Source organism: Triticum dicoccoides, chromosome 1B (genome assembly GCF_002162155.2).
Source record: "Triticum dicoccoides isolate Atlit2015 ecotype Zavitan chromosome 1B, WEW_v2.0, whole genome shotgun sequence".
Taxonomy (NCBI): Eukaryota; Viridiplantae; Streptophyta; class Magnoliopsida; order Poales; family Poaceae; genus Triticum; species Triticum dicoccoides.
Genome location: NC_041381.1, coordinates 699,909,431 through 699,933,875, shown reverse-complemented (window position 1 = coordinate 699,933,875; position 24,445 = coordinate 699,909,431).

The following is a 24,445-nucleotide window of genomic DNA, read 5'->3' as shown; positions in this document are numbered from 1 at the left end:
TATACCGTCTCGGGGAGAAAAAAATCAGAGAGAAAGTTTCATCGTGTTTTACGACATGGAGCCGCCGCCAAGCCCTAATCTCTCTCGGGAGGGCTGATCTGGAATCCGTTCGGGGCTCCGGAGAGGGGGATTCGTCGCCGTCGTCATCATCAACCATCCTCCATCACCAATTTCATGATGCTCATCGCCGTGTGTGAGTAATTCCATCGTAGGCTTGCTGAACGGTGATGGGTTGGATGAGATTTACCATGTAATTAAGTTAGTTTTGTTAGTGTTTGATCCCTAGTATCCACTATGTTCTGAGATTGATGTTGCTATGACTTTGCTATGCTTAATGCTTGTCACTAGGAACCCGAGTGCCATGATTTCAGATCTGAACCTATTATGTTTTCATGAATATATTTGTGTTCTTGATCCTATCTTGCAACTCTATAGTCACCTATTATGTGTTATGATCAGACAACCCCGAAGTGACAATAATCGGGATACTTCTCGGTGATGACCATAGTTTGAGGAGTTCATGTATTCACTATGTGTTAATGCTTTGGTCTGGTTCTCTATTAAAAGGAGGCCTTAATATCCCTTATTTCCACTAGGACCCCGCCGCCACGAAAGGGTAGGACAAAAGATGTCATGCAAGTTCTTTTCCGTAAGCACGTATGACTATTTACGGAATACATGCCTACATTACATTGATGAACTGGAGCTAGTTCTATATCACACTATGTTATAACTATTGCATGAGGAATCGCATCCGGCATAATTATCCATCACTGATCCATTGCCTACGAGCTTTTCATATATTGTTCTTCACTTATTTACTTTTCCGTTGCTACTGTTACAACTACTACAAAAACCCAAAAACATTTATCTTTACTGTTGCTACTGTTACCACTACTATCATGCCACTTTTGCTACTAAATACTTTGATGCACATACTAAGTTATCCAGGTGTGGTTGAATTGACAGCTCAACTGCTAATACTCAAGAATATTCTTTGGCTCCCCTTGTGTCGAATCAATAAATTTGGGTTGGATACTCTACCCTCGAAAGCTGTTGCGGTCCCCTATACTTGTGGGTTATCAAGACTAATTTCTGGTGCTGTTGCCGGGGAGCATAGCTCTATTCTCTGAGTCACTTGGGATTTATATCTGTTGAGCACTATGAAGAACTTGAAAGACGCTAAGACCAAGATTTTGCCCTCAACTACGATGGGAGGTAAGGAACTGCCATCTAGCTCTGCACTAGATTCTCCTTCCGTTATTAGTAGGCTTGCGACACCTAAAGCTGCTACTGCTATGAATTCTAATATGTCGCATGTTATTGATGATGCCACTTCTGCTATGCATGATGAAACTACTTCTATGCGTGATACTACTTTTCCATTAGGTGAATTTCTTAATGAACAACTTGCTAGAGTTAGGGGGAATGAAAATGTTGAATATGCTATTGATGATAGTGATGATGAATGTTCCCCCAATGATTATGTATTACCTGTTGTTCCTAAGGGTTGTGTTATGAACAAAGAAGCTGCTGAAGCTATTCTTGCTTGCAATGATAGAAATGATCTTAAGAAATTATTAGCTAAATGGAAGCAGCAGTCTCTTAATGCTAGAATGAAACCCAATCCTACTTTTGCTACTTCACCTATCTGTGTTACTGAAAAGGATTATGAATTCTCTGTTGATCCTGATATTATTACTTTAGTTGAATCTGATCCTTTTTATGGCCTTGAATCTGAAACTGTTGTGGCACATCTTACCAAGTTGAATGATATAGCCACCCTATTTACTCATGATGAGAAGTCTCGCTATTTATATATCCTTAAGATATTTCCGTTCTCATTAAAGGGTGATGCTAAGACTTGGTATAATTCTCTTGCTCCTGGTTGTGTGCGTAGTCCCAAGGATATGATTTATTACTTCTCCGCTAAATATTTCCCTGCTCATAAGAAACAAGCTGCCTTGCGGGAAATATATAATTTTGTGCAAATCAAAGAAGAGAGTCTCCCACAAGCTTGCGGGAGGCTTCTCCGGTTGCTTTATGCTTTGCCTGATCATCATCTTAAGACAAATGAAATACTTGATATCTTTTATAATGGACTAACCGATGCTTCCAAGGACCACTTGGATAGTTGTGTTGGTTGTGTTTTCAGGGAAAGAATAGTCGACGAAGCTGAAATACTATTGAATAATATGTAGACTAATGAAAATAATTGGAATCTTGCCGAGCCAGTTCCTGAAGTAATTCCTGAACCAATTGATCCAACTCCTGAGCCTATTCCTAAACCCACTCCGAAGAAGAGAGGTGTTTTATTTCTCAGTCCTGAAGATATGCAAGAGGCCAAGAAATCAATGAAAGAAAAAGGTATTAAAGCTGAAGAAGTCAAGAATTTACCACCTATTGAAGAAATACATGGTCTTAATTTACCGCCTGAAGAACCACATTGTCTTGATAACCCGACACAGGTAGTAAAGGTAAATTCTCTCTATAGATACGATAAAGTTGAAATACCCTCTACTAAATTTCATAGCCCATGCTTAGATGAATTTGATGACTTTATGGCTAGACAAGAGAGTTTTAATGCTTATGTTGGTAGAGATTTAAAGAATAATGCTTTCAAGATAGGACGCGTAGGTGATAATCTGGCTAGAGTTAAAGATGAACTTCACCGCGTTAGCAAATATGCTTCTATGGTTGCTACTCAAGCCGAGCAAGTACTCAAAGATCAAAATGATTTGCTTGATGAATTGAATAATAAAAATGACTTTGCCGTTAGAGTGGCTACTAGAACTGGTAGAATGACTCAGGAACCTTTGTATCCTGAAGGCCACCCTAAAAGAATTGAACAAGATTCTCAGAATAATAATCTAGATGTTCCTAGTTCTTCTAGGAAGAAGAAACAGAAGTATGATAGGACTATGCAAACTTCTAGTGAACCTAATGCAGAAATACTTGAGAATCCCAATGATATTTCTATTTTAGATGTTGAAACGCAATCAGGTGATGAACATGAACCTGATGTTAATGCTAATGATAATGTTCATGTTAATCATCAACCTAGTGAAGATAATGATGTAGAGATTGAACCTGTTGTTGATCTTGATAACCCACAATCAAGAAACCAATGTTATGATAAGAGAGATTTTGTTGCTAGGAAGCACGGTAAAGAAAGAGAACCATGGGTTCAGAAACCCATGCCCTTTCCTCCTAAACCATCCAAGTCAAAGGATAATGAGGATTTTGAGCGCTTCGCTGAAATGATTAGACCTATTTTCTTACGGATGTGCTTAACTGATATGCTTAAAGTAAATCCTTATGCTAAATATATGAAGGATATCATCACAAATAAAAGAAAGATACCGGAAGCTGAAATTTCCACCATGCTCGCTAATTACACTTTTAAGGGTGGAATACCAAAGAAACTTGGAGATCCGGGTGTTCCAACTATACCATGCTCCATTAAAAGAAATTATGTTAGAACTACTTTATGTGATCTTGGAGCTGGTGTTAGTGTTATGCCTCTCTCTTTATATCATAGACTTGAATTGAATATGTTGACACCTACTGAAATATCTTTGCAAATGGCTGATAAATCAACTGCTATACCTGTCGGTATTTGTGAGGATGTGCCTGTTGTGGTTGCAAATGTCACTATCTTAACGGACTTTGTTATTCTTGATATTCCCGAGGACGATAGTATGTCTATTATCCTTGGTAGACCTTTTCTTAATACTGCAGGGGCTGTTATTGATTGCAACAAAGGCAATGTCACTTTTCATGTTAATGGCAATGAGCATACGATACACTTTCCGAGGAAACAATCTCAAGTTCATAGCATCAATTCTATTGAAAAAGTTCCAACTATCATTTTTGGAGGTTTTGAATTTCCTCTCCCTACTGTCAAGAAAAAGTATGATATTCTTATTGTTGGGGATTTTCATATCCCCGTTGAGGTAACTTAGTGTTATTCGAAATTTCCCCGGTTCCGTGTTATTCGGAATGAGTTTGTTAATAAGACTTGATCAACCTTGTTAATTAGCGGGTTCATTTTGATGACCACGAGATGGATGAAACTAGAAGGCACAACCTTCTGTACCCTCTTTTTACTTTCTGTTATTTAGTATAAATAAAGCAAAAATAGTATTATCCGTTTGTTTTCTGAATTATCTGTGCATTGAAAATAGTCTAAAAATAAAAGTGCTCCAAATGCCCTGCAAATTTAGTATGATTTTTTCTGGAATATTTGAGGATTTTAGGCACTGAAAACACTGCAGGAGGGGCAAGCACCCGGCCACGAGAGAGGAGGGCGCCCCCCTTGTAGGGCGCACCCCCTGTCTCGTGGGCCCCTGGTGGCTGCCCCCCCCCACTTATGCCAACACCCACACACTCCATCTTCTACCCAAAAAAATCCCCATCCAGCTCAAGCACGAGTTCTAGCTTGTTTTGCTATGATTTTTGATCTCTTAGCTCAAAGCTACATTCACAAAACTGCTTTGGGAGATTGTTGCTTGGTATGTGACTCCTCCATTGGTCCAATTAGTTTTTGTTCTAGTGCTTTATTCATTGCAAATCCTTGTTGTCTTGGTGATCCTGTTCTTGAGCTTGCATGTTAAATTTTTGAGGTCCCAAGCAATTCCAATGCATGATATGGGCTCTAGGAACTTGTAGGAGTAGTTGCTATCAATCTTGTTTAGTTTTATGCACTTTTATTTTGAAGTTACTAAAATTTCAGAAAATTTCAGAAAATGTTGAGGAAACTTTTGAGGGGCTCTTCTAGCCAAAGCTCCCAGGAAAAACAAGCTAAGGAGAAGGAAAAAGCCAAGTATAATCTTCCTCGCTTAGCGGAAGTACGACCTTGTGAATGGCCATGTGATGATTTCTTGAGAGAGGCTGGAATTCATGAAGACTTTTATGCTTTAATCGAGACTGCAGGCCTCACCGGTTTCATCAACGACCGAATCAATCAGTATCTCTTACTCACCAGTACTTTCGTGCAAAACTTTTATTTTTATCCTAAGAAGTCACCGCCTGAAGTATCATTTTATTTATATGACAAGTTCAAAGAAATGTCTTTACGTCATTTTTGCGCGGTATGAAGGATACCTTATGAGGGAGAACTAGAGGAACCCCATCGTGAAGATGTGGCTGGCTTTGTTAATATTATTGTTGTAGAAGAGCCAAAGAAGGGTTCCGAAGCAAAAGTCTCTAGCATACACTTTCCTGTTTTATGCTACTTTGCCATATTTGCTAGTAGATGCTTGATCGGTCGTGGGAATAGTGGAAACTTGAGTGTTCCTGATATTATCATTCTTCAACATGCTTTGCTTGGAGACAATAGTTTTAATATGGGTGCCATCGTTGCTAAACGGCTAGCCCTTAATCATACAAAAGGCCCCATATTTGGAGGTACCTATGCTGCACGTCTTGCTAGACATTTTCAGATACCCATTAGGCACCATGAGGAAAAGGAGACAATATTGCCTCCTCAAATTCTAGATTACAAGAGCATGGTAGCACATAAGTTTATTGTTGACAACGAAGATAGGATGCTGTTGTATAAACTTAGATTCAATAAGAAACACTTTGAGATTATTATCTTGCCTGCACCTCTGTTCTTTGATTTGCTTGCAGAAAAATTTCTTGTCACACTGGAGGCGGTAAACAATCATCGAGCTCAAGCTTTTACTCCAGAACCTGAACCTGAATCGGAACTTGAGCTGGACCCCTATCGTGCATCATCTATCCAGTGGGATCCGGAGATGACCAACCAGTGGTATCCTGACTACATGTGACACTCCAAAATTTTAATTTGGTTTTTATCAAAAACCTTGTGGTTTTCTATGAAAAGAGGCCATTTAAATTTTCTTTCAGAAAAAAAAACCCTTCCTCTTAAAAACTTCCTTTGCTTTGGCAAGGATTTTATTTTTTCAAACATTGGTGTTTGAATCTTTTGAAACTTCTTCTCTGTTGGTTCCCTCTCAAATTTATTTTTGGGAGTTTAATCTTTTTCTTTTAAAATGAAACTCTATGAAAAACTTGGGATTTTCATATCTTGAAAACCACCCATGACTTTGCATTTTTCCCATGTGGTAAAACCCCTCCAAAACCTCCCCTACTCCTTGTGATCAACCTAAGTTCTCTGTCCCAACTAATCCAAGCAAGTTTTGGATTTTATTCTAATTATTTTTCCTCTCAAATCATTTCTGAAAATCATTTGGAGCCTGAGTGATTTTCAAAGTAAGTACCCTATTGCATTTGAGTTTTGACCTCAAACCAACTCTCCTGGATAGTCCTTTGTACCCACAACCCAGAACCATCTTGATCCACTCCTCCTCTTTTCAATTTTTTCAAAATTCAGTCTCTGCAAGTTTGGACCAGATTTGCCAAATTTGGTGAAATTCATATCTACACTTCTCCAAAAATTACACCAAAAATCATGCAGCCTACTGGAGCAATGAGTAGCCACTCCACCAAGTTTCAGCTCAAGGAAAAATCCCTAGATGCCAAAAGCATTCTGTCGAACACCTGAGCTGCACTGTTCTTTGCATTTTCAGTTAAGTTCAGTAAAATTCAGTTTTACAATGTCGTTTTCTTCAGAGTTCAGTCACAAGCTCACGGTGCTACCAGGTCCAAGGACAAGGCTGCACAAACCCTGGTGTCTTCACATCCACCGCGCCCCTCTCAGGAAGCGCAGGACCAACAGCGTCATGGTGTTCGTAGTACCATATGCTTGTTGGACCAAGATCAAGCTGGTAGGTCTCGGGGCGCTCAAGACCAGCATGCACGCCAACATGCTGGCACCAGTGAGGCACGGTCGCCCGGACGGGGTACTGCTCCTTCTAACATAGTTAGAAGTCTAAGCACATCCCGCTCCTCGCACCGATCGCCATTACCGCCCACCACTCCAGCAGAAGCTTTGGTGCGAGCTCAACTGCTCCTGGACTATCCTCCTGCAGAAGACAAGATCGACCAATGGAGGGCCACCATTCAGAGCCTCATCGGCTTCGCCAACGGTGACACTCCACGGAAGCCGAGCACGTCGCTGCCACGGCAGGACTGCCAGACGCGAGCCGGTGGCAACGAAACTGGTGGGGGTGCAACCACCATGCACTCTCCACCCCGAAGGCCAAGATCGCCGACTCACCGGATCCACCTCGACAGCGACTCCACCGCATCGTCGGATCCACGAGCTCGTCGCGACCAGCGCCAAGTTCTCCGCGATAGACATCAAGAAGACGCTCGAACTCGCATCGAGCGCCGAAGAGAAGCGCGACGTCAATCTGATAAGCGCGCTGGGACCTCTGTTGACATGCACGCGCCCGGTGAACCAGGCGACTTGCCGTATGCGGTAGGTTGCCCTGCGTTCACTCGTGAGCTGCGGCAGGTCAAGTGGCCCAGCACGAAGAATTTCAAGCCAGATGTACCGGAGAAGTACGACGGCAAGACACACCCGTCGGAGTTCCTCAGCATCTACACCATTGTGGTGCAAGCTGCTGGGGGGCGAGACGACAAGATCCTTGCCAACTACTTCCCGTTGGTGCTCAAGCTCAATCTCAGATCCTGGCTCATGCACTTGCCGGACAACTCCATATCTTCCTGGGCTGACCTGTGCCATTAGTTTGTCGGCGCCTTCACAGGCGGCCACAAGCCTCATGGCCAAGAGAGTGACCTTCACCTGCTCGCCCAGAAGGAAGGAGAGCCCCTGCGCAAGTACATACAGAGATTCAGCCGCGTACAGCATAACATCCCAGACGTCCACCCTGCCGCGGTGATCAGCGCGTTCCATTAGAACGTGCGGAACCGCAGGATGCGGGAGGAGATGGCGATGTGCAAGATCAGAGACGTCAGTGAGCTATATGCCCTGGCCAACAAGTGTGCACGTGCTGAGGAAGGGAGGAGACTCCCCGGAGAGAACCAGGAGCAGGAGGATCTGACAGTGAGGATACCGCCCCGGCAAGGAAAAACCGGCGACGGAATAACAAAAAGAAGAAAGGCAAAGAGGTACTAGTTGTCGAGCAGTCCGGCAACGGAGGTGGCGCCCAGAAAGCCAAAGCTGGTGGCTCTGGCAAGGAGATTGCCGCAGAGGCTGTGGCGGCCGCCGACAAGCAGGACGGCACCAACAAACAGTACTGCAAGATCCACCGCACCAAGGGCCATGACCTCGAGAGCTGCAAGAAAGTCGAGCAGCTTGTTGAGCAACAGAAGGCCGAATACGAGCGGCGCGACAAGGAGAAGGCCCAGGAAGGTGCTGGAGGATCCGGAAAAAAAACGTCCCGGCCGAGGAGGACGCCGCGGCAAGGCCAAGCAGCGGCAAGGAGACAGACCTCCCCGCGGCCGCGACAAGGATGAAGATGACGACGACGACGACATCGATGATGATGAGACCGACGAGCAGGAGTTCCAGAAAGCCACAGAGGTCCTGTGCATTGACGGCGGTGCTTCTCTGCATACTTCACACCGCCAGCTCAAACAATGGGTGCGGGAAGTCAATGCGGCAGAACCATCCGTCGAGTCACACAGGCCCCTGAAATGGTCCAGCACGCCTATCATCTTTGATATTAAGGACCACCCTGATCGCATAACTGCGGTCGGGTGCTTGCCGATGTTGGTTTCACCAACTATCCGCAACCTCAAGGTCACTAAGATGTTAGTTGACGGCGGGGCCGGCTTGAATCTGATCTCCTTCGTGGTGCTCCAGAAACTCCAGATCCCTGACAGCGAGCTCGAAGAGACCGACACATTTCAAGGAATCAATCCAGGAAGGAGCAAGCCGAAGGGAAAGATCACGTTGCCTGTGACATTTGGCAGCGAGCTGAACTTCAGGACTGAGAGGGTCACGTTTGATGTTGCCGATTTCCCATTGCCTTATAATGGGATACTCGGCCGTCCAGCACTCGCCAAATTCATGGTAGCCTCTCACTGTGCGTACAATGTACTGAAGATGCCAGGCCCGATAAGCGTCATCTCTGTCCCTGGAGACAAGAAGGATGCTCTTATCTGCGCCGACAAGATCTACCGGGAAGCAGCAGCCGTAGAGGATCGCACGTCACTTGCCGCTGGAGCTCCCGGGGGGAAGAAGAAGACCAACTCCGGCAAGAGTTATGATGCCCACTCCGGCAAGCGCACCTCTTCGGAGTGCTGCACTACCGTTGAGGACGCACCATCGAGCTCCACCGGCAAGTGTAAGAAGGCAATGGCAGCTCCACCAGAGACCAAGAAGGTGTCCGCCAAGGAGGACGGCACTGGTGGTACCTTCACCATCAGTGCCACGCTCGATCCTAAATAGGAAAGCGCGCTTGTTGCTTTCCTACGGGCGAATGTCGACGTGTTTGCATGGCAACCGTCTGACATCCCCGGTGTTCCCAGGAAAGTAATTGAGCACCACCTTGCCGTTTGTCCTCATGCGTGGCCCGTCAAGCAGAAAGTCAGGAAACAAGCAGTGGAGCGCCAAGAATTCATTGCAGAAGAAATCAAGAAGTTGGAAGCAGCAGGCCTTGTCAGAGGAGTGCTCCATCCTACGTGGTTGGCCAATCCTGTTGTCGTACGCAAGGCCAACGGGAAATGGAGGCTTTGTATTGATTTTACCGATGTCAATAAAGCTTGTCCCAAAGACCCATTTCCCTTGCCGCGCATCGACCAGATTGTTGACTCCATAGCCGGATGTGACTTGCTTTCATTTCTTGATGCATACTCAGGATACCATCAGATCTTCATGGCAGAAGAGGATGAGGAGAAAACCGCGTTCATTACCCCATGCGGCACATACTGTTTTGTACGGATGCCCTTTGGTTTGAAGAATGTCGGTTCAACATTTGCAAGGGTAGTCCACCACGCTTTTGAGCCACAAATGCACAGAAATGTGGAAGCCTATATGGATGACATAGTGGTCAAGAGCAAGGACAAAGCAACCCTGATTCAAGATTTGGATGAAACCTTTGCGAATCTGCGCAAGATCAACCTCAAGCTGAACCCAGAGAAGTGTGTGTTTGGAGTCCCTTCCGGCAAGCTTCTCGGGTTCTTTGTGTCTCAGCGGGGAATTGAAGCCAATCCCGACAAGATCAAGGCCATTGAGCAGATTGAAGCACCAAAGCGCGTCAAGGATGTACGAAGACTTGTCGGGTGCGTGGCTGCTCTCAGCAGGTTTATCTCTAGATCTGCTGAGCGCGCCCTGCCGTTTTTCAAAATATTGAAAAAGGCAGGTCCAATGAAATGGACTCCGGAAGCGGAGGCTACGCTGCAGGACTTGAAGAGATACCTGTTCACCGCTCCAACACTTGTCGCACCTAGGCCACAAGAGAAGTTGCTGCTGTATATAGCGGCAACCAATCAAGTGGTTAGTGTTGCGTTAGTGGCGGAGAGGGAGGCAGATGATGAGCCAGCAACCACGGCAGATGCATCCAGCGACAAGCAGGGGGCTTCACCGGCAAGCTCTGGTCCAGCAAGCTCTGGTCCGGCAAGCTCTTGTCCGGCAGGCTCTGGTCCCGACAAAGATGGATCTGCGCAGGAGCACAAGGAGGTGCAGAAGAAAATGGTGCAGCGCCCAGTTTACTTTGTCAGTTCCCTTTTGCAGGGGGCTAGGTCAAGGTACTCCGGTGTGCAGAAGTTGCTTTTCGGCCTTCTCATGGCCTCGAGAAAGCTGCGCCATTACTTCCAAGCACATGAGATCACAGTTGTCACTCGCTTTCCCTTGAAAAGGATACTGCAAAATCCAGAAGCAACAAGCAGGATTGTCGAGTGGGCACTAGAACTGTCAAGCTTTGGCATCAAGTTTGAAAGCACTTCAACTATTCAAAGCAGAGCATTGGCAGAGTTCATAGCAGAGTGGACGCCAACACCAGATGAAGAAATTCTAGAGACGAGCATCCCCGTCAAGGAGGCAAGCAAAGAGTGGCTGCTGTACTTTGATGGTGCCTTCTCGCTGCAAGGCGCCGGTGCGGGCGTGCTGCTTGTCGCGCCCATCGGAGAGCACCTCAAGTACGTAGTCTAGATGCACTTTCCCAAGGAGCAAGCAACAAACAATACTGCAGAGTATGAAGGCTTGCTTGCCGGTCTCAGGATCGCAGCAGACCTTGGGATTAAGAAGCTCATTGTCAGGGGAGACTCACAGCTTGTCGTCCGCCAAGTGAACAAGAGTTATCAGAGTCCATTGATGGAAGCTTATGTTGACGAAGTGAGAAAGCTAGAAGAGCACTTTGACGGCCTACAAATGGAACATGTTCCAAGAACTCAGAACGACATTGCTGATGGCCTCTCAAAGTGCGCCGCACTTAAGTTGCCTATGGAACCAGGGATCTTTGTGCTCAATCTGACTCAACCATCCGTGACACCATCGACTGGACAGAACAAGAAGAGAAAGTTGATTTCTGGTGACTACTTTCCGGCAGAGCTCCCCGAAGCCGCCGCCAAGAAAGTCCCCAGGATCAACATCAAGGCTGCTGAGGAGCAGTTTGCTCCGGCAAGTCTTAGTGCTTGTTCCGTCGAAGCAGACGCTCCCGACAAGCTTTGTTCCGGCAAGCTTGCCGGGGAACATCAAGCTCCGGCTGAGCCGCAGGTTCTCACCGTAGAAGCGGATGTTCCCGCAGCACTAGACGTGCCTTTAGTCCTTGTTGTCGAGCCGCAAGCTCCAGCATGGGCACAGCAAATTGTCCATTTCCTTCAGACGGGAGAACTTCCCGAAGAGCAAGAAGAAGAGGAAAAGGTAGCCCGGCAGTCAAGTATGTACCAGTTTGTCGACAACATACTGTACAGAAGAAGACTCAACGGTGTGAAATTGAAGTGTATTTGCCGGGAAGACGGACAGAAGCTGTTGGCAGAGATACATGAAGGCATATGTGGTCACCACATTGGTGCAAGAGCACTTGCCGGCAAAGCTTTCCGGCAAGGTTTCTTTTGGCCGACAGCCCTCTAGGATGCAACTGCACAAGTAACCAAGTGTGAAGCGTGCCAGTTCCATTCCAAGCAGATACACCAGCCAGCTCAAGCTCTCCAGACGATCCCTTTATCCTGGCCATTTTCGGTCTGGGGGCTCGATATCCTCGGCCCCTTCCCCCGAGCTGTCGGGGGCTTTGAGTACTTGTACGTTGCAATCGACAAGTTCACAAAGTGGCCGGAAGTGGAACCAGTGAGGAAGGTGATAGCACAGTCAGCAGTCAAGTTCTTCAGGTCGATTGTTTGCCGTTTCGGGATCCCTAACCGGATCATCACCGACAACGGCACACAATTCACGAGCCGCACCTTCATGCAGTACGTCCAAGATCTTGGCGCCAAGGTCTGCTTCGCTTTTGTTGCTCATCCGAGAAGCAACGGTCAAGCAGAGAGGGCAAACGCTGAAGTGCTGCGTGGGCTCAAGACCAGAACTTTCGACAGGCTGCACAAGTGCGGAAGAAACTGGATCGAGGAGCTGCCGGTGGTTCTTTGGTCGATCAGGACGACGCCAAATCGAGCCACTGGCCAGATGCCTTTCGCTCTAGTCTATGGAGCGGAGGCAACTCTCCCCACAGAACTCGTATACGGTTCACCTCGAGTGCTCGCTAATGATGAGCTTGAGCAAGAGCAGCTGCGACAAGATGACGCGCTGCTCCTTGAGGAAGACCGTCTTCAGGCTGCTGTACGAGCTGCTCGATACCAGCAAGCTTTGCGCCGCTACCATAGCCGCAAAGTTAATGCCAGAAGCTTCGAGGAAGGCGACTTTGTTCTTCGGTGAGTTCAGTCCACAAAGAATTCCAACAAGTTGACGCCGAAGTGGGAAGGCCCTTACCCGGTGAAACGAGTCACTAGGCCGAGCGCTGTCCGCCTTGAGACCGAAGATGGCATTCCGGTGAGCAACTCCTGGAACATTGAGCATCTTCGTAAGTTTTACCCGTAGGGCGCTGTTGCCGGAACCTGTTCCGGCAACCACCTTTTGTACAAGTCTTGCCGCTATTGCATGTAATCCTTTGTACAAAGCCGGGCGCAGATCCCGTGCATAAGTAAAGCTCATATGCTCCGCACATTTTGTCAGTTTCATGCTTTTTACTTTACATTTGCATGCTTTATCTGACACTTTGTGCAGCATCCATCCCCGGTAAGCAATAACGAGCAGAAAGGCCCCATATTTTTATTTTCTCTTCTTTCTTTTTCTCAAGCAAAGGAAAGAAAGGTTCCCTCGCACACAAGTTTGCCGGGGAGGAAGGAGAAGATAATGGTGTGGACCAGGCGTCGTTTAAGGAAGATTTGCCTTGCCGGGAAGCAAACGACAGAAAAGCTAAGTTGCCAAAGTTTGAGCAATTAGTTTTAATTTTTTTAAAGTTATCTTCCTCGAACGACTATGCTTTGTATGGAAAACATGTGCGCGGAGGAACCAACTCGTAGCTAGACGCGCCCTTACTTTGTTTCGAGTCCGCTCAACAACTTAAGTGTGCTGCAACTAGTCGCGACAAGGTTTCTTGTCGGAGCGGCACCGCCAGCAGGCTGCTGACGTCCCGCACTCAGCGCTCGCGGCTCGGGTGCCTGCGCCGACAAGTTCCCTAAAAGCGTAGGGTGAAAACATACAAAGCAAAGGATCTAGTAAAAGAAATAACATAGCAATTGATATCCAAGATAAAGTTATATTACAAGATAACTTGTCGCAGCTCTAACACATTGTTTCCATGACATGATCAACAGCGACAAGGAAAAAGATAAAACAAGCAGCCTAGTCTACGCGACCGCCCTCAACCCTCCTGACCTCGCTCACCTTGTCCACAATGGGTGCGATAAGGGCCTTGAGTGCTTCCAGATCGGTGTCGGGCGGCAAGGATCTGAGGACGTTGGTGAGGTTGAGGCCCGGGTTGCGGAAAGCCACCTTCACCAGCACCTTCTGAAGAACTCTTGCGCAAATCTTGCGCGACTCGTCGGCCAGCTGCTTTGGGATCTTCTCCCGAAGCCGCCGGAGGGCCGTCGCCACGCCCTTGAAGAATAGGCTGAGCTTGGCGCTGGGTTGGAGATGCTCGTCGGAGGGATACCCGAAGTCCTCCATCCCCAGCTGTGCCAGCTCCCCGTCGATGACTGCGGCGATATTCACCAGACCCTCGGTCCAGTGCTCCACCGTCTCCCTGAACGAGTTCTGGGTGACGGCAATGCTCGCCAGCAGCGCCTCGTCGGCCTTGACCTTCTCTGACAAAGTCACCTCTCGCTCCTTGGCGGCGTCCAGCGTCTGCGTCAGCGTGGCCAGCTTCAGCTCAAGATCTGCGTTGGAGTCCTTGGCGGTGCTGAGCTCCTTGTTCCTCTCCGCGAGAAGACCTTGCAGTTCACCGTGGGCGGCAGCATCCTTCTCGCGCTCGCGCTTGAGCACGGTGAGCTCCTCGCCGCTCGTCTGGAGATTGGCCTCCAGCTGCGCCACTTTTACCTCTAGCTCTTTCTTGGCGGCCTCGGCGGCCGCGGCAACATCCCTTGCTTCTTGGAGAGCGCCGCCAATTTCCTGCTCCCGCGCGGTGAGCTCTTCCTCGTGGCTGTCGAGGTTCACTTTGCGTTGCGCCAACTCTCCCTCCCGCGCAGATAGCCTCTCAGCAGCAAGCCGCTGCTGCTCTTCAACCTCAGCTTTTGCGAGGAGGAAGGCCTTCCTCTCCTCGGCGACTTGCTCCCGCTCCTCTGCCAAGCTCCGGAGAGTTTCCTGCCTGAGATCCCGGAGCTCCTCCGTGCGCTTCTCGATATCAACTCCCGCCCTCGCGACAAGCGCTTCTCGGGAAGCCAGCTTGGCTTGTCGGGCGCGGTAGAGCAGCATCAGCTTCCGCAGCAGCCGCTCCTCTTCAGGCTCGTCGCTGCTGCCTGGCGCGTCAACCAACGACAATCCGGCGGAGGCGAGCACCTCTCCATCGAAAGTTTCTCCTTCGACCGGCGCCCTGGAGCTTGACGCCCAGGGAAGCTTGATGAAGACGCCATCGCCGGCCTTCAGGTAGGCGCCAGGCTGGGGCTCCTCGGAGTCTGGCTCTGCGGCAGCGGCGGGAGGATCGACGGTCGGTGCAGCGCCTGGCGCTCCTGCGGCCTCAGGGCCGTCAGTATGATCGCCGGATCCCTCGCCTGCTTTTGCGGCGGCAGCCTTGGCGGCCTCTTTGCCGGCGGGTTCATCAGCGCCGGCCTCTCCTTCAGCGGCTTCGGTCTCCATCGGCTCTGGGGCGGTTGGATCTGAAGAACGAAGAATGGAGAGGAGTCAAGCAACCATGCAAAAAGAAAGTCAGAAGAAGAAGAATCCAAGGGCAAGTTTGTAGGCAAGTGGATTACCTGTGCCGGGGTCTGCAGTCGCGGTCTCAGCCACCGGAGGATCACTGGCGTCTTCCCTTGCTTGGGAATTGGCCCTTGCCGGAGAGTTCTCCCTTGTCGGAGAGCGCTCCCTTGCCGGGGACTCAACCCTTGGCGGCGTAGTCGAAGCAGATGGCGCTTCGGCGGCGGCTTCTGGGCCCTCCTGGTGAGGCTGCTCTGCTCCTACACAAATCCAACAATCAAGATGTCAGTAAGAGAAAAGAGCCACCATGAGCGCCTGCCAGCAAGAAGTAAAAATCATGTACTTACGCTGGGGGCTGCGCTGGGGGCTGCTCTGGGGAGTAGTTGCCGGCTCCGTCAAGGTGGGCTCAGGCACGCCCCCTGCTGACACGGTAGGATCGTCTTCGATGATGATTACCGAGGCCTTGGCCCTTTTCTCCGCTCTCTGGCCCAGCGTCCTGAAAAGGAACGGATTCAGATCGAAGCAAGTCAGATACAGAATAAAAGCGACAAGATTGAAGAACTACAAGGACGGCAAGAAAAGCTTACTCTTCTTCTTCATCATCGGAGCTGAGCGCGGAGAGGTCGAAGTCCAGCTCGCCTCCGGTGCAACGAGGCGGAGAAGTGGGCTCCCTAGCCCGCTTGGCAGGAGCAGCAGCGGTAGGCCGGGAAGGTCCCGCTCCAGTTGCCGCAGCGGCGGGAGGCGCTCCCGCGGCAACGGTGCTTGCCGCGGTAGAGCGTGTCGCGCGGCTCGGCGGCTGTTGACCCGTCTGCCGCCCCGCTGCGTCCCCGGCCCTGCGGAGACGCCTTCTTGGTGCTGCCGGGGGCTCCACTTGCGGCAGGCTGTCCGAAGGCTCTGGCTCTTCCTCGCCGGGCTCGCTCGGCTCGGCCTCGGGGCCGGCAAGATCTTCCTCGCCGGCGAACTCCTCGCGCTCGGCAAGGCTTGCCGCCTCTGCTGCCTCTGCCTCCGCCTTGGTGAACCCGAACTCGCCCGCGGCGGCTGCTGCCGCGGCCTCTTCCGCCCTAGTGGCGATGCGCTGCAGCTCCGCGTCGGTAGTGTCACGGGTGAGGCTCCTCTGCTCGTCGGCGCGGATCGGCACTTCCTCCAGACTGTCGAAGAACGCCCGCACGACATCATCCGCAGGCTCTTGCCAAGTTGGGGCGATTCCGTGTGAATCGCACAAGGGCATCATCGCGCGGATCCGGTCAAGCGAAGAATTATTGCACAATGGAACGACGCCCCTCGGCAGCATGAATGGGTGTTGGGGGTCGCGTTTAAACAACTCCAGGAGCATTGCATCCAGCTCTGGGACGGTGAAATTGAAGTTTAGGCCCGGGCGCAGCCTCATGATGTCCGCCGAGTTCTTGAACTCCCAGGAAGGCCTCCCTCTCTCCTGCAGGGGGGCGATGCGGCGGCGAAGGAAATCTGCGCCGACAGCGCCTACAGTGAGCCCGGCAAGCCTAAGGCGGAGGATTCTGGTGACGGCAATCTTCAGCCTGTCATCTTCCGGGGCCACGTTGCTCTAATCATTGCCGCGTACTATTGGGGTTTGGCGCACGATGGTGAACGGCTGCGGGTTCTCCTCAACAATCCAACACCACTCCGCTCTCCACTCCTCCCATTTGCTGCGAAGCTCACCCTCTAGATACGCCTCCTTCTTCCGCTTATAAAGAGGGGAAACTGCTCCTATTTCTCCCGCTTATAAAGAGGGAGGGGGCGGACGTTTCGCCCTTCCGAATAAAGAACCCCCCACGATCTCTCCCACGATGCCGCGATCAACGCGTGCCGTTGGGGGAGGGCGCGGTGGGTACGGAGCAAGATTCGGCGTTACTCGGGCCGCGCGTGCCTGTGCCCTGTTTTGGGCCTGGCCCAACACTTTTCATGTAGGAACCTGCATGACCATCGTTACCATCATCTGATCAGGATTCTGTCTAGCATGTGGTAAATGAAAGTTGTAACCTGTGAAAGGCAGGCAGTTAGTCAGTTGTCAGTTAGTCCAACCTAGCTAGCAAAATCTTCTTTCGACCCTTATTCATCAGGGCTGAAACTATCTCTAATCGTCCAGGATCTTCTTATCATGCATCATGATATTCACGTGTAAAGTCTTGCTTGGTCTGGAATTAGAAACATTTTCTTTTTATTTTAAAAAAACTAAAAATGGAAGAAAAATAAATATATTGGGAACAAATATTGTTATAGATAGGAAAATAATACTTGAGCAATAAATAATGAAAAATAATTAGGAGGAAATATTCGCCTCGCCCCCAAGAAAATTTCCTCTCACCTCTCCTCTTCCATTGTCTTCCAATTCCATCGTCTTACCAAATAGCATCATTTAGCATCGTCTTGGACCAATAGACACTAGAGAGTAGTAACACCGTATTGCCTTTTCAAATGGCATCATTTAGTGGTAGACACACCTTTAGCATATTATTAGAATATCTCGATTTTGTTGGTTCAAAGAAAAATAAACTGGACATGCGGCCTCGTTTCTATTTTGAGCAAGAATAAAGGTGACTTTCGATCAATACATTGCATAATTCACTAAAAATGGGACTAACTATGCTCACAAATGTACATGCCATGGTAATGGCTATTACAACCATCGGAACCCAAATTTGGGTCGACCCACCTATTTGGAATGGTCGGTACTGTCCAGCTGCCCTAGCTTACTAAAAAAAATTGAAATGGTGGCCAGCGGCATCTACATCATGGATTGTTTCTAGATGAAGTGCATACCGATGCCGTGGTGGTTCGTCGTCTAGGACATGCATGCGTGATCCAAAAACAATTCTTACCATCTGAACGGCGCTTCGTCTACCTTGTTGTTGTAGATAAGTACAGTTCTAAATTTGGCTATCTTCTGCCTACCCAAGCATGCTTTCATCCCACTGTGCAACCAACCCGGGATAACCGTCTTCAGCAAGATCCTCTTCGCTTCCATGCACCTTATGTCGTATGACTGGGCTAGAAGTATTTCAGAGGCTGGCACTAATGCGCTCACCACCTCGGATGGTAGGTTTGTAGTTTCATTGTTTGTTCCTCTATTTCCTTCTTTTCTTCAATGCTCCTATTGCTGACAAATTATTTGTTGATCTATTTCTTCTCCCGACCACTCACTTCAAGGGCTCAACTAGCAAAGATAAACATAAGCACTATTTTTGACGCTTCAGCTGAGTCCATAGTTTTGTACCCTGAAAACAGAGGCAACCTACACTTCTTCACGGGGTTTACCCCTTGCGCTATTTTAGATGTAATGGTACCCCCTTACAACGGTGCTGCTGGCCGGTATTGCGCATACTAAAGCGAGTCCCCATTCTCAAATATAGCTGGTGAGTGTTTTTTTCCAGTCTTGAATTCAGCTTATGAAGAACATCTGGATGCTTGCTTCTACTCACTGATGAAAATGTCCTCTGGTTTCAGCTGTGATGGACGCACGGTACTCCCGGCTCAAAGATATCACCAATAACTTTGAGATGAATGGTGTAACGATGTCGTGGCACTTTTCTTCTAGGAACCTGCACGACCATCGTTACCATCATCTGATCAACACTCTATCTGGCATGTTGTAAATAATAGTTGTAACCTGCGAAAGGCAGGAAGTCGGTCAGTTGTCAGTTAGTCCAACCTAGCTATCACCAGGCTATCAAAATCATCTTGCGACCCTTATTCATCAGGGTTGAAACTATCTCCACTCGTCTGGGATCTTCTTATCGTGCGCCATGATATTCATATTTACAGTCTTCCTTGGTCTAGAATTAGAAACCTTTCTTTTTATTTTCAAAAAACTAAAAATGGAAGAAAAATAAATATATTGGGAACAAATAATGTTAGAGATAGGAAAACAATACTTGAGCAATAAATAATGAAAAAGAAATAGGAGGTAATATTCGCCTCGCCCTCAAGAAAATTTCCTCTCACACTCTCCTCTTATGTTGTCTTTCAATTCCATCATCTTCCCAAATATCATCATTTAGCATTATCTTTGAACCAATAGACACTAGAGAGAAGTAGAAATATATTGCCTTTTCAAATAGCATCGTTAGCGGTAGACACAGTTTTAGAATGTTATTAGAACATCTAGATTTTATTGGTTCAAAGAAAAATAAACTGGACATGTGGCATTGTTTATATTTTGAGCAACAAGAAAGGTGAATTTTTATCAATACATCGCATAATTAACTAAACACGAGACTAACTATGCTCATGAATGTGCATGCCATGGTAATGGCTATTACAAGCATCAAAACAAAAATTTGGGTCGACCCACCTATTCCTATGGGTCGGTGGTGTCCGGCTACCCTGGCTCACTCAAAAAATAGAAGTGGCGGCTTGCCGGTATCTTCAGCATGGCTGGTTTCCAAATGAAGTGCATACCGATGTCATGGTGGTTCATTGTCTAGGACATGCATGCGTGATCGAAAAACAATTGTAACCATCTAAATGGCGCTTACCCCTTGTGCTATTTTCGATGTGATGCTATGCCCTTCCAACAGCGCTGCTGGCTGGGACTGTATGTACTAAACAGAGTTCCCATTCTCAAATATAGCTATCGAGTGTATTCTTCCAGTATTGAATGCAGATTATGAAAAACATTTGTATGCTTGCTTATGCTCATTGATGAAAACATCCTCTGGTTTCAGGTGTGGTGGACGCATGGTACTCCAGGCCAAGGTTTTGGTTACCAGTCGAAATTTCAAGATTTCCCATGGTTACCACGTATTTCCGTGCCCCTCGGTAAATCGTCATACCGAGCAAAAAATACCATTTTTTTGAAATTTTTGAATTTAAACACTCGATTTAGAGTAAGGTATGTAGGGTCTAATTAATGCAATGAAAGTTGGTTATGGCATGTTGGTAGCAACCTAGTTCCTGTTTTGAGAGGTCTCTGGTTTGAATATTCGTTCATTTTCTTATTTGAATTCAAAATTCAACTATAAAATTCGCTCGAAATATTCTCGGTATTTGTCGGTATTTCTCGGTAACCGTGGTAACCACATTTATCAGTCCCCCTCGGTAAAATTACCTCATTCGGTAACCAAAACCTTGCTCCAGGCTCAAGGAGAGCCCCTTCAACTTTCATATGAAGGGCGTAACGATGTCATGACACTTGTCATCTAGGAACCTACATGACCATCGTTACCATCATCTGATTAGCGCTCTGTCTAGCATGTTGTAAATAAAAGTTGTAACCTGCTAAGGGAACGTAGGCAGTCAGTTAGTCAGTCCAACATAGCACTCACCAGGAGAGCAAAATCTTCTTTCTACCCTTATTCATCAGGGTTGAAACTATCTCCAGTCGTCCGGGATCTTCTTACTGTGTGTCGGGATTTTCGCGTGAACAGTCTTCCTTGTTCTAGAATTAGAAAATTTTCTTTTTGTTGTCAAAAAACTAAAAATGGAAGTAAAATAATATATTGGGAATGAATAATGTTGGAGATAGGAAAACAATACTTGAGAAATAAATAATAAAAAAGAAATAGGAGGTAATATTCGCCTCGCCCACAAGAAGAAGTTTCCTTTAACGCTCTCCTGTTTTGTTGTCCTCCAATTCCATCGACTTTCCAAATAGCATCATTTAGCATGGTCTTTGAACCAATATACACTAGAGAGTAGTAACACAAGATTTCCTGTTCAAATAGCATCATTTAGTGGTAGACACACTTTTAGCATGTTATTAGAATATCTAGATTTTATTGGTTCAAAAACAATAAACTGGACATGCGACCTCGCTTTTATTTTGAGCAAGAAGAAAGGTGACCCTTGATTAATACATTGCATTCTTCAGTTAACATGAGACTAACTATGCTCACAAATGTGCAACCCATGGTAATGGCTATTACAAGCATTGGAACCCAAATTTGGGTCGACCAACCTATTCCGATGGGTCCTGGTGTCTGGCTGCCATGGCTCACTCAAAAAATAGAATTGGCGTCCTGCGGGTGTCTTCAGCATGGCTGGTTTCTACATGAAGTGCATGCCGATGCCATGGTGGTTCGTTTTCTAGGACCTGCATGCATGATCCCAAAACAATTGTTACCATCTGAACGTCGCCTCGTCTACCTTGTTGGTGTAGATAAGTACAGTTCTAAATTTGGGTATCTTCTGCTTACCCAAGCATGCTTTCATTCCTCTGCACAACCAACCGGGGATAACTGTCTTCAGCAAGATGCTCTTTGGTTCCATGCCCCTTATAATGTACGACTGGGCGAGAAGTATTTCAGAGGCTGGCACTAATGCGCTCACCACCTCATGTGGTAGGTTCACGGTTTTATTGCTTGTTTGTCTATTTCCTTCTTTTCTTTTGCAATGCTCCTATCACTGAAAAATTATGTGTTGATCTATTTCTAGTCCTCACCACTCACTTCTAGGGATCGACTAGCAAAGATAAACATAAACACTGTTGTTGATGCTTCGGCCGATACCATAGTTCTGTAAGCTGAAAACGGAGGCAGCCTGCACTGCTTCACGAGGCTTACCCCTTGCGCCATTTCAGATGTGATGGTATCCCATTACAAAAGTGCTACTGGCTGGGTCTGCGTGTGCTAAAGCGAGTCCCCATTCTCAAATATAGCTGGTGTGTGTTTTCTTCTAGTCTTGAATTCAGTTTATGAAGAACATCTGGATGCTTGCTTCTGCTCATTGATGAAAATGTCCTCTGGTCTGAGCTGTGGTGGATGCACGGTACTCCAGGCTCAAAGAGATCCCCAACAACTTTGAGATGAATGGTGTAACGATGTCGTGGCACTTTTCATCTAGGAACCTGCACGACCATCGTTACCATCATCTGATCAGCACTCTGTCTAGCATGTTGTAAATAAAAGTTGTAACCTGTGAAAGGCAGGCAGTCAGTTAGTCCAACCTAGCTAGCAAAATATTCTTTCGAACCTTATTCATCACGGTTGAAACTATCTCTTGTCGTTCAGGATCTTCTTATCGTGCGTCACGATATTCATGTGTACAGTCTTCCTTGGTCTGGAATTAGAAACATTTCTTTTTATTTAGTAAACTAAAAATGAAAAAAAAATATTGGGAACAAATAATGTTATAGATAGGAAAACAATACTTGAGCAATAAATAATGAAAAATAAATAGGAGGTAATATTTGCCTTGCCCCCAAGAAAATTTCCTCTCACCTCTCCTCTTCTGTTGTCTTCCAATTCCATCGTCTTACCAAATAGCATCATTTAGCATCGTCTTGGACCAATAGACACTAGAGAGTAGTAACACCATATTGCCTTTTCAAATGGCATCATTTAGTGGTAGATACAGTTTTAGCATTTTATTAGAATATCTAGATTTTGTTGGTTCAAAGAAAAATAAATTGGACATGCGGCCTCGTTTCTATTTTTGAGCAAGAAGAAAGGTGACTTTTGATCAATACATTCACTAAACACGAGACTAATTATGCTCACAAATGTGCATGCCATGGTAATGGCTATTACAAGCATAGGAACCCAAATTTGGGTCGACCTACCTATTTGATGGATTGGTAGTGTCCAGCTACCCTGGCTTACTAAAAAAACAGAAGTGGCGGCGGCGCCATCTACAGCATGGATGGTTTCCAGATGAAGTGCATACCGATGCCGTGGTGGTTCATCGTCTAGGACCTGCATGCTTGATCCAAACACAATTGTTACCATCTGAACGACGCTTCGTCTACCTTGTTGTTGCAGATAAGTACAGTTCTAAATTTGCGTATATTCTGCTTACCCAAGCTTGCTTTCATTCCGCTGCACAACCAACCTGGGATAACTGTCTTCAGCAAGATCCTCTTTGGTTCCATGCACCTTATGTCGTATCACTAGGCTAGAAGTATTTCAGAAAGCTAGCACTAATGCGCTCACAACATTAGATGGTAGGTTTGTAGTTTCATTGCGTGTTCCTCTATTTCCTTCTTTTCTTTAGTGATGCTCCAATCGCTGACAAATTATTTGTTGATCTACTTCTTGTCCCAACCATTCACTTCAAGGGCTTGACTAGCAAAGATAAACATAAGCACTATTGTTGACGCTGCACCTGAATCCATAGTTCAGTATCCTGAAAACATAGGCAACCTACACTGCTTCACGGGGCTTAGCCCTTGCGCTATTTTCGATCCGATGGTACGCCCTTACAACAGCGCTGCTTGCTGGGACTGTATGTACTAAAGCGAGTCCCCATTCTCAAATATAGCTATCGAGTGTATTCTTCCAGTATTGAATTCAGTTTATGAAGAACATTTGGATGCTTTCTTATGCTCATTGATGAAAACGTCCTCTGGTTTCACGTGTGGTGGACGACGGTACTCCGGGCTCAAGGAGATCCCCCAACAACTTTCAGATGAAGGGCGTAACTATGTCGTGACACATGTCATCTAGGAACATGCATGAACATCATTACCATCATCTAATCAGCGCTTTGTCTAGCATGTTGCAAATAAAAGTTGTAACCTGCGAAATGCAAGCAATCAGTGAGTTGTCAGTCCGTCCAACCTAGCTCTCACCAGGCTAGCAAAATCTTCTTTCGACCATTATTCATCAGGGTTGAAACTATCTCCACTCGTCCGGGATCTTTTTATCGTGCGTCATGATATTTACGTCTACAGTCTTCCATTGTCTTCCAATTCCATCGTCTTTCCAAATAGCATCATTTAGCATCATCTTTGAACCAATAGACACTAGAGAGAAGTAGAACTACATTGCCTTTTCAAATAGCATCATTTAGTGGTAGACATAGTTTTAGAATGTTATTAGAACATCTAGATTTTATTGGTTCAAAGAAAAATAAACTGGACATGTTGCTTTGTTTCTATTTTGAGGAAGAAGAAAGTTGAATTTTGATCAATACATTGCATAATTCATGAGACTAACTATGCTCACAAATGTGCATGCCATGGTAATGGCTATTACAAGCATCGACACCCAAATTTGGGTCAACCCACCTATTCCTATGGGTTGGTGGTGTCCGGCTACCCTAGCTCACTCAAAAAATAGAAGTGGTGGCTTGCGGGTGTCTCCAGCATGGCTGGTTTCCAAATGAAGTGCATATCAATGTCGTGGTGGTTCATTGTCTAGGACCTGCATGCGTGATCGAAAAACAATTGTAACCATCTAAACGGCGCTTACCCCTTGCGCTATTTTTGATCCGACGGTACGCCCTTACAACAGCGCTGCTTGCTGGGACTGTATGTACTAAAGCGAGTCCCTATTCTCAAATATAGCTATCGAGTGTATTCTTCCAGTA